The sequence below is a fragment of the Ananas comosus genome, linkage group 5 (assembly GCF_001540865.1).
Source record: "Ananas comosus cultivar F153 linkage group 5, ASM154086v1, whole genome shotgun sequence".
NCBI lineage: Eukaryota > Viridiplantae > Streptophyta > Magnoliopsida > Poales > Bromeliaceae > Ananas > Ananas comosus.
Window position 1 is genome coordinate 10,256,973 of NC_033625.1, and position 12,706 is coordinate 10,269,678.

Consider the following 12,706-nt stretch of genomic DNA (forward strand, 5'->3'; position numbering starts at 1 on the left):
TACATTGGACCGTATGAGGTTTTAAAGCGTGTAGGCCCAGTAGCGTATCGACTCGCTCTACCGCCAAACCTATCGGGTGTACACAATATATTCCATGTATCGGTCCTTCGGAAGTACATCCACGATCCGGCTCATGTTTTGGACACTACGCCTTTGGAGCTGAGGGAGGACTTGAGCTTTGAGGAGCAACCTTTGCGGATTTTGGCTCGCGAAGTAAAGAGATTGCGAAATCATGAGATCCCCTACGTGAATGTGCTTTGGAGCAACCACGACGAGCGCGAGGCCACTTGGGAACTGGAGAGCGCACTGCGGGAGCGCTATCCCCATCTTTTTCAGATGGAGGCTTGAGGTACTTTGTTTGTTTTGAGTTTCGCGGACGAAACTCCTTTTTAGGAGGGGTGAATGTAACGCACTGGACCTTCGCAAATTGCGAGGTTCGAGTGACTGGATGGGTTTCGAGCTTTTCCACACTTGGTGGAGGGTCGTAGAATGTTTTCCAACCTAAAAAATTCGAAAACCTAAATTCTGGACGAGTCCTGAGAGTTTTCACTCTCGGGGACCGGTCCTTGAAAGGAGAGACCGGTCCCCCAGTGAACAGTGTTACGGCAGCCTTGAGGCAACCGGTCCCTGGCGGGCGAGACCGGTCCCCAAGCGCGTCTACGCAGTGAGAGACTGGTCCCGCGCAGGGAGAGACCGGTTCACGAACGTTGGTTTCTCGGGTTCGCAGCGAGAGACCGGTCCCTGCTGGGGAGAGACCGGTCCCTCTGGGCGAAAACTGCCCAGACCGGGCTATTGCAATATTGGATTTTTGGGGGGCCTCACTGGATTTTGTTACACTAGATGGGCTTATTAGCCATTCCACCCTCTTTCCTTCCTCATTTCCTCACTCTCACCCTCTCCCTACACTTTCTAGAGAGAGAAGAAGAAGAAGGAGGAGGAGAAGAGGAGGAGGAGCTTGCTTGAGGAGGCTTGGAGCTTCACCCCTTTCCCCCTTTCCACCTTTGCAAGGCTTGGAGCTTGCTTGTAGAGCTTGGTGGTGGACCAATCTTCAACCCTAGGAGATTTGGAGCTTGTTTGGAGGCATCTTGGGAGGTTAGTACTTGGATTCTACCCTTTGATCCTTGATTTGGTAGGTTTTACCATATGGAACCCTAGATTTGATGCTTAGGGTTTGATTTTGGGGCTTTTTGATCTAGGGCTTTTGGAGCTAGATTGTTTGGATTAGAACCTTCCTTGAGCTTGGATTGGAAGGGATTTAGCTCTCTTTTGGAGTTTGAGAGAGATTTTCCACTCCTTAGGTGAGTTTTAACCCTTTTGCTATAATTGTTAATGTTTGAACCTATAGTTGATCGTAATACCCGTGTATCTCTTCGCCCAATACTTTTAGGGTATTTGGAGACTCGTGGACAACTCCGTTCGGCAAATCGAAGGAGCACGAGACAATTTGGTGGGTTTGACCTAGCCACACAATGAGAAAATCTCATTGTTGATGATTTAAGTGTTATAAAATGAAAAAGCATGCATATTCTTGTTATATGTATTTATTGTGAATTTTAGAATGCTTAAAATGCCTATGTTGCATATAGTAAAATTTTGGGCCTCTATGTAGTAGAGAGCATGCATGTGGGATATAGCATTCTGGTTGAGATTTGAAACTAAGATCCCTATTATGAAAATGAACCTTGCTTTCATGCATTTAGCTTATTTGCCAATTGTGACATTAGGGATTTTTGGAAGCCTAGAGAGGCTTGAGGACTTAGACTATTTGAGAGATTGGGCCAATGTCATAAAGAGGCATTGGGCCCGGGCTAAAGTGAACCTTGCTAGTATTGTTTTAATTGGAATATGGAACATGAATTGGGCATGATTAGTTGTGATGCTTAAGTGTCATAAAGAGGCACTAAGCAAGTGTGTGCGTTGGAGCGTCACTTTGAGACTTTGGACTAGATCCTTGGGATGCTAGTGACCTTGCCATGTGAGAGGCATGAGAGTAGAGTACTTGAGACTTTGACCTTGCTTGTTTGCCATTTGTGCTCATTCGCACATGCTTGTGAGGGTCGCTCCCTACAAGCCGGCACTCCGGAGTTAGCCTACGCGACTTATGTTCGCTCGTGCGGTATTGAGAAGCCTACGGGGTCGAGTGGGACAGACACATTCCAAGAGTAGGGATGTTGGGCTACCACAGGCACTTAGGCGGCACAAGCTGGACTACCTTTGGTAGGTCCTTAATTGGAAATGGAAATCGACACGGTGTTAAGAATGAATAATCACTGCTAGATAGGCTTAGTAGTTGGGTTACTTGACACGCTCATGACATAGCATTGGGATATATATAGTATACTTGCCTGTTTCATTCATTGTGTCATAGTATACTGGGTCGCATGATAGAGCTCATTCTTTATGCATGACATCTTGGACAGTAGCGTTTACTTGTTGCCATCGGACGTACTTATTGATGCTAGAGTAGATGTACATCATACTTACATCATGCTTACTTGAGACATAGTAATATAGCATTTCATATAGGCTTTCTTTCAGCAGTTATTGTACACGCTCTTTATTGCTTATTATTATTGTCGTTACTTACCCTTTTCTTTTGGGGCCTAGTGGTGCATTGAGCTGAGGTCAGTAATTGCCCACTGGGAACTATAAATTATAGTTCTCACGCCCTCTGTTTTGTGTTTTCTTTCAGAGCCTCCTACGCCGGGAGAGGCTAGGGACCGAGGGAAGGGCGTGGCTTCGAGCTAGCTCTTCAGTGAGTGATGAGTCGCTAGGTGGTCTACCTCTCGAGCTAGCTCTTTAGCCGTTTACTAAGTCCAATGCCTCTTTATGACATTGTTGTTTTCTATGTTTAGCATATGTTCATTGTTCATAAGCAAGGAAAAGCTTGTCATATCACTAAATATAGCATGATTTCTAATATATCATGAGAATGCCATTTCACATGCAATTTACTATGCAATTTTCTCCCTACTACATAGGGGTTATACAACATGATACATAACATATGCATTTTAAGCCTTCTAAAATTCTATTATGCTCTATTTAGAATGAATATGTATGATTTGCCATTTTTAAAACATAAAAGATAACATAGGGGGAGTTTACCTATTTCGGTGAGATCAAACCTACCGAGAACTCCTGGTATCCCCTTCGTTTGCGCGAACGAGGATGTCCACTAGTCTCCTAGCTCCCTAAAGAAAATTCTAAGAGGGTTAGGAGCAATGAACGAACATCCCACAAGCTAATCTTTAACCACCCCATAAAGAGGTCAAAACTCACCTTAAATGGTAGAAAACCCTCCCAAAATCTAAATAAGAGCTAGAGCACTTCTATTCCAACCTAGAAGAAGGTTCTACGCCTATCAATTTAGCCCCAAAGGCTACAAATCAAAAACCCCCAAAAGAAACCCTAATATCTCATATCTAGGTTTTATCTCAAAAAATCTACAAAAATATGATCCAAAGGAGGGATTAAGATTACTAACCTCTGAACAAACTCCAAGCCAAGCTAGAAATGAGCTAAGGTTGAAGATTTATCCTCTAGTAAGCTCCAATCCCCAAACCAAGGCTTCTCCAAGGTGGTCAAACCAACATAAAGCTAAGAGGAGAGGAAATGAGAGATCAAACCAAGCTAAATCCATAAGAAAAGGGAGAAAATCAAGAGAGGGGAGCTCTCACCTCTGGTCTGCACTGTTTAGGGCTCAAAAGAGCTCTCATGGGGCTGTGGGGAGTTATATAGAGTTGTAACAATTCCAAAAACACCCCTAAAAAATGTGTAGACTGCATCTGCACTGCGTACCGGTATTCGGGCTTGCGTACCGGTATCCGGGCTGGAGTACCGGTACCCCGCAGCCGAGTGCGCACAACCCGAGCCTCGGTCAAGCGAGAAAACACACAGGGTACTGGTACCCTCGCGATGCAGTACCGGTACCAGGTCCAGTACCGGTACTCAGGCAATGCAGTACCGGTACTGTCACGCCCCGCGACCGCTACCAATTTGGCACGGCTCGGGCGCGTCGAACAGACGCCGAACGGACAGCACCTTCCCTGTCCGCCCAAGGCTCAACAACGAGAGTGTGTACAAGAATTTACCCAGGATATTAAATTCAATACATACACAATCAACGGGCACAACCAGTGCAAACAATAAAAGAGCAAGAGTCCACAAGCATACACGAGTGAAATAAAGAGAGTTTACTAACTATTACATCACATTTGCATTCTTTATACAATTACATTTTCTTTCCCAAAATGAATACATGCTCATCAAGTACATAGCTCTCCAAAGTCCTCACTTACATGAATCTCTCTCAAATACATAGGTGTGCTAATGCAAAAGGAAAGCTACTACTCTACTAAAAATCCTCACTGGTCGGGCGCGATGCCCTTGTCGCGGTCCTCGCCCGGCAAACCTGTACCTAGCCCTGGAAGTAAAGTGGGGTGAGAACTATCTTCCATAGTTCCCAGTGGGCTCGGCCGCCGACTCCGCCGATCTCCCCACTAGGTCCAAGTAGGCAAAAGTAACAACGAAACAGATAGATACATATATATTAAAACTGTAAAGACATAATAGGAAAGCTATACTACTATGCCCAATATCATGTGAAATGAATGCATGCATCATTTAGTAAAAGTTCACTATCATGCTAACAAGTTCGATCCATGTTCGATAAGCAATGTTCGATGACAATATTAACTTTTCATTTACCCAATCTGCGGCGAAATCCTTGGGTTTGCCTACGCCTCATATATCCATCCCATAAGGTAAGGAGGCTCTATGTGCCCCCGAACCCGGGACTGTCTGCGGACATCAATCTGTCCTTATCGCCCGACACTCCGGAGTACTCGACGACCAATCCTCTCCATGTGAGGATATGGATGGCTTTACCACCCCGAATAACAGACCGTGAGCTTGATTATCCTCTCGACGTAAGGATACCCTACGAACCAGGGCCAACATTCCCTAGGAACTCATCTATTCCGGCATTCATGCATAATTACTTAGCTATATTGTCACGCCCCGAGACCCGGCATAGACCCGCCCGGTGCGTGCCCAGATCCGCCATATGCCTGCACATATAAGGCGTCTACAACAAAAGCGATAAATAATCTGTGGTACAAACATCTAGAGATATCAGAGTTAGTATACTACTAAGTTCTAACAACAAGTTGAGTCGAAAGAGAACTAAACAACTAAAGCATAAAGTAAACTAATACATCATAAATCTCAAGATACAAAAACAGGGTAGTCTCTATAACCAGATACAAAACTCTCACAACCTCTCCAAAAGAAAACAAAAGGGAGGTGAACCACCTATCACCAAGTCCCTCGATAGCTAACTCGAGGCGAAACCTTTCCCGCGATCCCGAGCCTCTCCCAGAGTGGAAGGCTCTGAAAGAAAATATAAAACAGGGGGCGTGAGTACTATAATTTATAGTTTCCAGTGGGCAATTACTGATCTTAGCAAAATGTACCGCTAGGCCCAAATCAAAAGCAGATATGGATAACAGAAATTAACTGCGGTAAATAAAGCATATAGTAAAATGCTATTCTACTATGCCATAAGTAATCGGGATATCAACATGGAGTCCATCTACTCTATATGATCCAAATATGCCAATGCATAGCAATTATGTTCTATCATGGCTACCAAGTATATTATGATGCAACAGGTAATACTATGAAGTATACTATATGTCCCAAAGTCCAACACATATCTAGTATGTACTATCATGGCAATTAAGGGTACCACTATTCCCAATGTCAACTGAATCCAACTACGATATACAATCAAGTAGTGTTTATCACTTATTGTTTACTGTTCTAGTCAATGTCCACATGGCATGTCACTACTTTAAAGTCTCAATCTTGTAAGACTCGCCCGTAGGATGTCTGGACTGAAGACCCACCCGTAGGCTGTCTGGCCTGCACCGTGCCTAATGGCCCCGTGGTAGTCAACATCCCTACTCTAGGAATAAGCCTTCCCCACGGCATCCCACTTCGGCGCCCAATCCCGCACGAGCGAGCATATGTCGCGATGGCTATCTCCGGAGTGCCGGCTTGTGGGAAGCGACCCTCACAAGCATGTGCGAATGAGCACAATTGGCAAGAAAGCTTATAAGTCCGTCTTAAATCCCAAGTCATCATGTCTAAAACATGAAATGTAGCATATGTCTCAGTGGCCTGTCACTATGTCATCATGTCTAAAACATGAAAATACTCACTAGCAACCCATAGGTCTAATCTATGCCTCAAGTGAAGGTTTACTAAGTTCACTATGTCCAATGCCTCTTTATGGCATCATCTCACTATGTCCAAAACCATTCCAAGCTTAATGTTGCTTTATGACATTAGCTTACTAAATCCATCTCTAGTCCAAGCCTAATGCCGCGTTATGACATTAGCTTACAATTTACATACACTCTAGCTTATGTCACTCAATGACAACATGTCCAACCATGCCAAGCATGCGTTCTAATTCCAAGAGTGTAAACTACATGTCATATGCACTACATGCAACATGATCTCAATCAAATGTAAGAATGCTAACCATATGCAAGGTTCCAAATATGAACAGTTCTCTACTACATAGAGGTCCAATGTACTTTATACATAAGATGCACATATTAAGCATTCTAAAATTTTCAAATATTCTATCTAGTAAGAATATGCATGCATTTTTATTTTACGAAAAGTAAAAACCATCATAGGGATGATTTATCCCATTTTGGTGAGGCCAAACCCATCGAGAGTTCCACACGGCCTTCGTTTGCGCCGACGAAGGTGCCCACAAGCTTCCTAGCTCCCTAAAGGTTAAAGTAGGAGCGATACACAAACGTTATGAACAACGAATAGGTTAAACATTAACCAACTTAACATAAGGCTGAAAACTCACCGAATGCGAAGGGTGCTCTTTCGATCTCCAAACGGGAGTAAGAGCCATTCCAAACCAACCTACACGCACTACAACATAATTGGGTTTTAGAGACACATATTTGGGACACTTTTATGCAAGTGTCCCATTTATGTTCAAAATTATTTTTAAAAGAAATTATCAAAGCCCAAACATAAAGCCCAATTCAAAAAAAAAAAAAAAAATGTTACCCTGCTTAATCCACCAACTTGGCCCAGTTACGAAAAAACAAACGAAAGAGAAAAAACTGATCTCTCTCATCCTCCTATCTCCTAGGTCATCTCTTCCTTCTCCCCTCACTCAAACCCTTAAAACCCTAGACGAAGAGCCCTTCGATCACCATCTCCACGAACCCCTCCCACCTCGACGCCCTCCAACTTCGCGACCTCATCCTCTTCTGCGGCCGTGCCGAGCCCGTCGATGCATGCAAGCTTCGCCACGCCCTCGCCCACAGCTTCGTCGTCGTCTCTATCTTTTGCAAGGCCCGATTCTTAGACCGGGATTACGAGCGCGATGGTCTAGGGTTAGGGTTAGGTTTTGAAGAGCTTCTGGAGAGGGCGTTCATCGGTTGGTGGGGTTTGGGAGGGCGGTTTCGGATGGCGGCCTCACCGCTTCGATTCATGATGTCATGGTAATATTTTGCTTCAGATCGCACTTAAAATTTGTCCAATTTATACTGTTTTTGGTGACGATATTTTGCTTATTTTGAGTATGGTTGCTGGAATTGATCGTTTCTAGAGAGTTTCTGTGGATAGATTTTGATGATTAGTTATGAAATTTGTGTAGTTTGAGGCCTAATTCGTAATAAAGTGGCTATCTTAACATTGTGCAAAAAAGTGCTATGTTGTGCTTCTGAAAATAAGGTTCATTAAAGAGTAAACCCTTTGACTAACTGTATTGTGTGGGCTCTTTGATTTGTCTTGTTTTTGTTATACAGTTTAAAAGATAATTTATGTTATTAGCCACATAACCAATAGGGCATGTAAACAACTTATCTGTAGAGAGCTTTCTGCCTGAACTGAGAGACTATGCATGCCAAAAGTGATGATCAAGGTAACTTATGACCAAAAACATAAGTTTATAACTAGCCAAGAAGAGAATCTTGTTGTTGCGAACTAAAAGATTGTAGAGCAATTGATAGTGTTTGTTTACATCTAAATTTTTTCAGTCCTACGGATGTTTTTCTGTAGACATATCATTGGCAACACTTTTCAATAATAAAGCATTGTATGCATGGGTTGGTGATGATGTAGTGAAAATGATTGCTATTTGTATGTTTTCATACATGAAAACTGAAGCTCTCTATAGATCTTTTCTGGTATGAATTTGATTATTAATTATTTTATTTTGTAACTTATATGATTTTCTCCATGGTTGCCTAACTGCTTTGCTTCGGTCATGGACTAAACAACAATAGGATGCAGCAGAACAATATACTATGGTGGAGTTTCTTCTACTGGATCCCGTAGAGGAAAACACACCGAGGGCATGTTTGTTTCATTAAAACAGGACTTTGGGTTGAAGTGAAGTTCAGTAAATACTTCTTCCCCATTGTTTGTTTTGTAGTTATAGAAGTAAAGTTTTATTAGTTCTGTTGTTTGTTTTGTAGGAAGTGTATGAAGTAAAATTATAATTTATATATAAATAATAAATAATTTAATAAAAAATAATATAACTATATTTTTATATAATTAAAATTTAATTTAAAATAACTATATTATTTTTTTATACATATATTATAGTAAGACAACAATAAATTATCAAGTAAAAAAATTATTAATGCTTAATTAATTAATTTTTATTATATTTTAATTGTACAAACTAAATAAAGAAAATATTAAAATTTAACTAATCAATTTTTATCATATTTTAAATATGTCAACTGAATAAAAGAGTAATTAGTACCATAATTAAATATATTTAAATATAACTATCTTTACCTAGTATATTATTTTATTTTTTTTTCTTCATCTCTCTTCACCGTAATTGACTTCGGTCCACGATGGGCCGAAGTCAATTACGCCGTTTCAGGTTAACCTGAGTTTCGACTGTAACTTATTTACGGCGAACCAAACTGTCACTCCCCGGGGCCGATTTTAAAAGCCTTTTAAAAACAGAGTTGCGGAAAACGTGCCATTTTTTTTTTTTTTTCAACCTGGACCACGTGACGTACAGACCCGCCACAAATACAAAGTTCCTCTGTCCACTCGGGCAGAGTCTCCTTTGTATTTGCACGGCGTACCAACGGATACAACAGGATCACAACCACAACCTACATTTACCAATCAGCAACCAATTCATGATATGCATTTCCATACAGCTAACAATCCTTAGAATGATGCATGCCTCTAAGCACTCCTTAGGCGCTGGATGATGCAATGCACAATACAACAACCATCCTATTTAAAAGTGCTCCCACACAGAAGCTTTTATTTTTGAACTCTAATTCATTCATCATGAAAAAATATTTGAAAACCTTTTGAAAACTGTTTCCTACACGGAAACTCTATTTTGAAAACCGACTATCTCGATGGGTAGAAAACCACGATGCGTAAATCCATAAATACAAATCCGAGAACCACAAGGTATACAAACATCCCAAAACTGAAGATCCATAAACCAAATCCACAATTCCACAAATCCATAAATTCAACCAGCTCACAACATTCAAACATCAAGTATGATCATCTAATTGAACCATATAAACTAACTAAGCTATAACAACAGAATAGTAAGGATAAAAACTAAATCGATAACCTGGGTCGGAAGCTCTATCGACCGCTACGAACGTACCTCACGTCTCGTCCCAAAACTCATCGCCTGCAATACCTGAAAAATGGTGGGGGAGGTGAGAACATGTAAACATGTCTCCCCTCCCAGTGGGTACCGCAAGTCGATGAAGGTGAGGAGTACTCACCGGATCAGGAAGAGCTAAACAACAGTACGGGTCAGTAGAAAATACAGTAGCAATAACAATGAATGAAAGAGACATATATATGAAAGAAAGTACAACTACCGCTACTGTAATGAACAACTGAATGTATACATGTAACAAGACTATAGTAGCAAGACAATGTAACGAAAGAACTGAAGATATACAAGTGACCACTGCTACTATAGTTATATGCGTCAACCGGACAAGTAGTCCAAAAGTACCCAATCTAAACCGCCGTGTCGGTCTAAGGACCTCAGGCAAAAGCCACTACCTGCTCGCACCTGGCATGTAACCTGCCAAAGAAGAACACCGCTGGGCTCACTGGGTCGGATGATACGGACACTTTTCCGAAAAACACACCTATCTGCGGGGGTTATCAACCGCTGGTGTAGTGAAATGCACTCGAGCCTGTGGCTGATCAATGCGGATATGATCAATAGCTAAATGTCGGCACAGCCGCATCAGCCCTCGGGACAACCGCAATTAGGTCACAATATATAGAAGCACAAGAAACCACACCTACTCAGCGTCAACTAAGAGGAACATATCAACAGTCTCCTACAAAGGTTATACAAGCACTGGACTACTAAAGTCAACTAAGCACATAGTGCATGACGAACTGAACGAACTAGTACCAGAGTATATCATAGAATCAACCGACATTAACTAGGCCATAGACGAACATCCAAACCCTCAGGGTACACCGCAACCTCATAGGTATCAACGACAGGACTCACGAAGCTGATGACTAGCGTCACAAATATGCCAAAGTGTAGGAACTGTGTAAAACGTATAATATGTCGGTGCTAACCGACATCCCCCTTAGGGTATACGCGACTTAAGGAGTCATCGAAACGATAGTATCGAACCCGACAATCAGAGTCAACAGATATGGACTGCAATAACCGACCAACGTAGGTCAACATATACTATACGCAACAAAGACTAACTAGTGTCAAAAGGCTATGAAGTGCAACAACCGCCAACTTCGTCAAAGTACGCATGAAGATGAGAACTACTACTACTCTACTCAGGATACTAGTATGCAAACAACGAGTAGAGTATAACGAATAAACAGGGTGCAAGGCTATCATATATTATGCGATGTAATATAGAAGAGTCAAGGGTAAGAAACCATCACCAAGCGTGCCCAACTGTACGACGTCGGCATCGAAGATACCACCTGTAAAGGATTGCGCGGTCTGTCCTGATGCAAAAGATGTCGACAGGACTATAGAGGCGGTCACGGGTTATAGTCTACCCAAATTAATAATCACAGTCATTCACAACCCCACAAACTGTTAGGATTTTATAAGTGTGGCGAATTTCGTGAAGGGTTTGCGACGGAGTCTCGAAAGATTAGAAGATGAAGATTGACGAAAAGAATTGAAGTTCTTATGTCAAAGACCCTTGAGAACTCAGGTATGATTATAAATAATTTGTGGTGAAGTTTTTCATGTTAAAAGATGTTTAGAAGACTTGGTTTCCTTCTTGTTTATTCAAACTTAAGTTTCTGGAAAAACTCAGGGGTCGGGGACGGTCCTTTGATCAGAGGAGACCGGCCCATAGAGTTCTTGCGTAGAGTTGGCGACCGGTTCTGTCATGAGGACGGTCCCCGTACGTGGTTTTCCTTGCTTGCGACAGGGAGGGACCGGTCTCTGAATGAGCGCGGTCCCGTAGCATATTTTGACTTACGCGCCGAAAAGACGGCACGCTCACCTTGAGAGCGACTTCCCAAGGATCGGTCTCCTCGAGGCACGCGACCCTGGAGGCGTCATCGTCTGTTTTTTAATTGAGTTTTAGATCCTAGGTCTATCTCTAGAAGTTCTTCTAAATCTATAAATATGATATGAGATCTCCAGTATGACTGTGTTGAGCGAGATAAACTTTGTAGAAACCCTAACGGCTTATTTGATTTTTGATCATTGTTCTCAATATCAAGTTTTAGGATCACTTTGATTTCAGTTTTGATTTTAACTTTTCTTCAGAATCAAATTGGTGGATGTTTTTGATTTGGATTTTCCTCATATCATATGTGCTTTCAAGAGAGTTTAATCACCAAAATTGTTTACCTGTACGAGTTGGATGCGGCAGTTAAGCAGTGGATCTCGCCGTGAACTGTGATTGGTAGGCCGTTTCGTGGAGTCGAGGTGTGTGGGCCGAAGGATTTGCAGTTGCTGTGGTGGTTGGAGGATTTCAGCGATCGAAACGGGACTGGCAAAGCTATTCTACAACGAGTTCGGTATTTGAGTCTTGTATTTTTGATAAATTATTGTACTACATGTTTTCTTATGGAATTTCTTTGAGTGTGATTCGGTCCCGTGGGTTTTTTCTTCCGGTTGGAGTCTTTCCCACGTGTTAATTCTCTGTGGTGTCTTGCTGATTTTGATTTTTCCGCATTCATATTTTAAATTTGCATCGGTTTCGAGATTGTTGCGTTTTACACCTATTACCCCCCTTTAGGGGTGTTTTTACCTTTTAGATCTCTAAGGGATCCATATCTTACAAGTGGTATCAGATGCAGGTATGGCTTGTAATCTATTGGCTGCGGGCGGCAAAATTATCGACCCCATCTCTCGATGGCACTAAATACGCATTTTGGAAGTCGTATGAGCGGGTTTTTATTGCTATCGACGAAAGGTTTTGGCAGCATTGAATTCGGATGGAACATAGCCTATGAAGGGTCGAGAATCCGTTACGGTCCGAAACGTAGAAATAAGTGTGGACAAAAGCGGAAAATGACTATCTTCGTTCAATGGGTAAGGAGTATCATTGCTTTGTTCATGGTTGAATTCAAACTGAATTTTACGAGTATCGGCAAGTGAAACGCAAAGAATTTGGCGACACTTTACAAA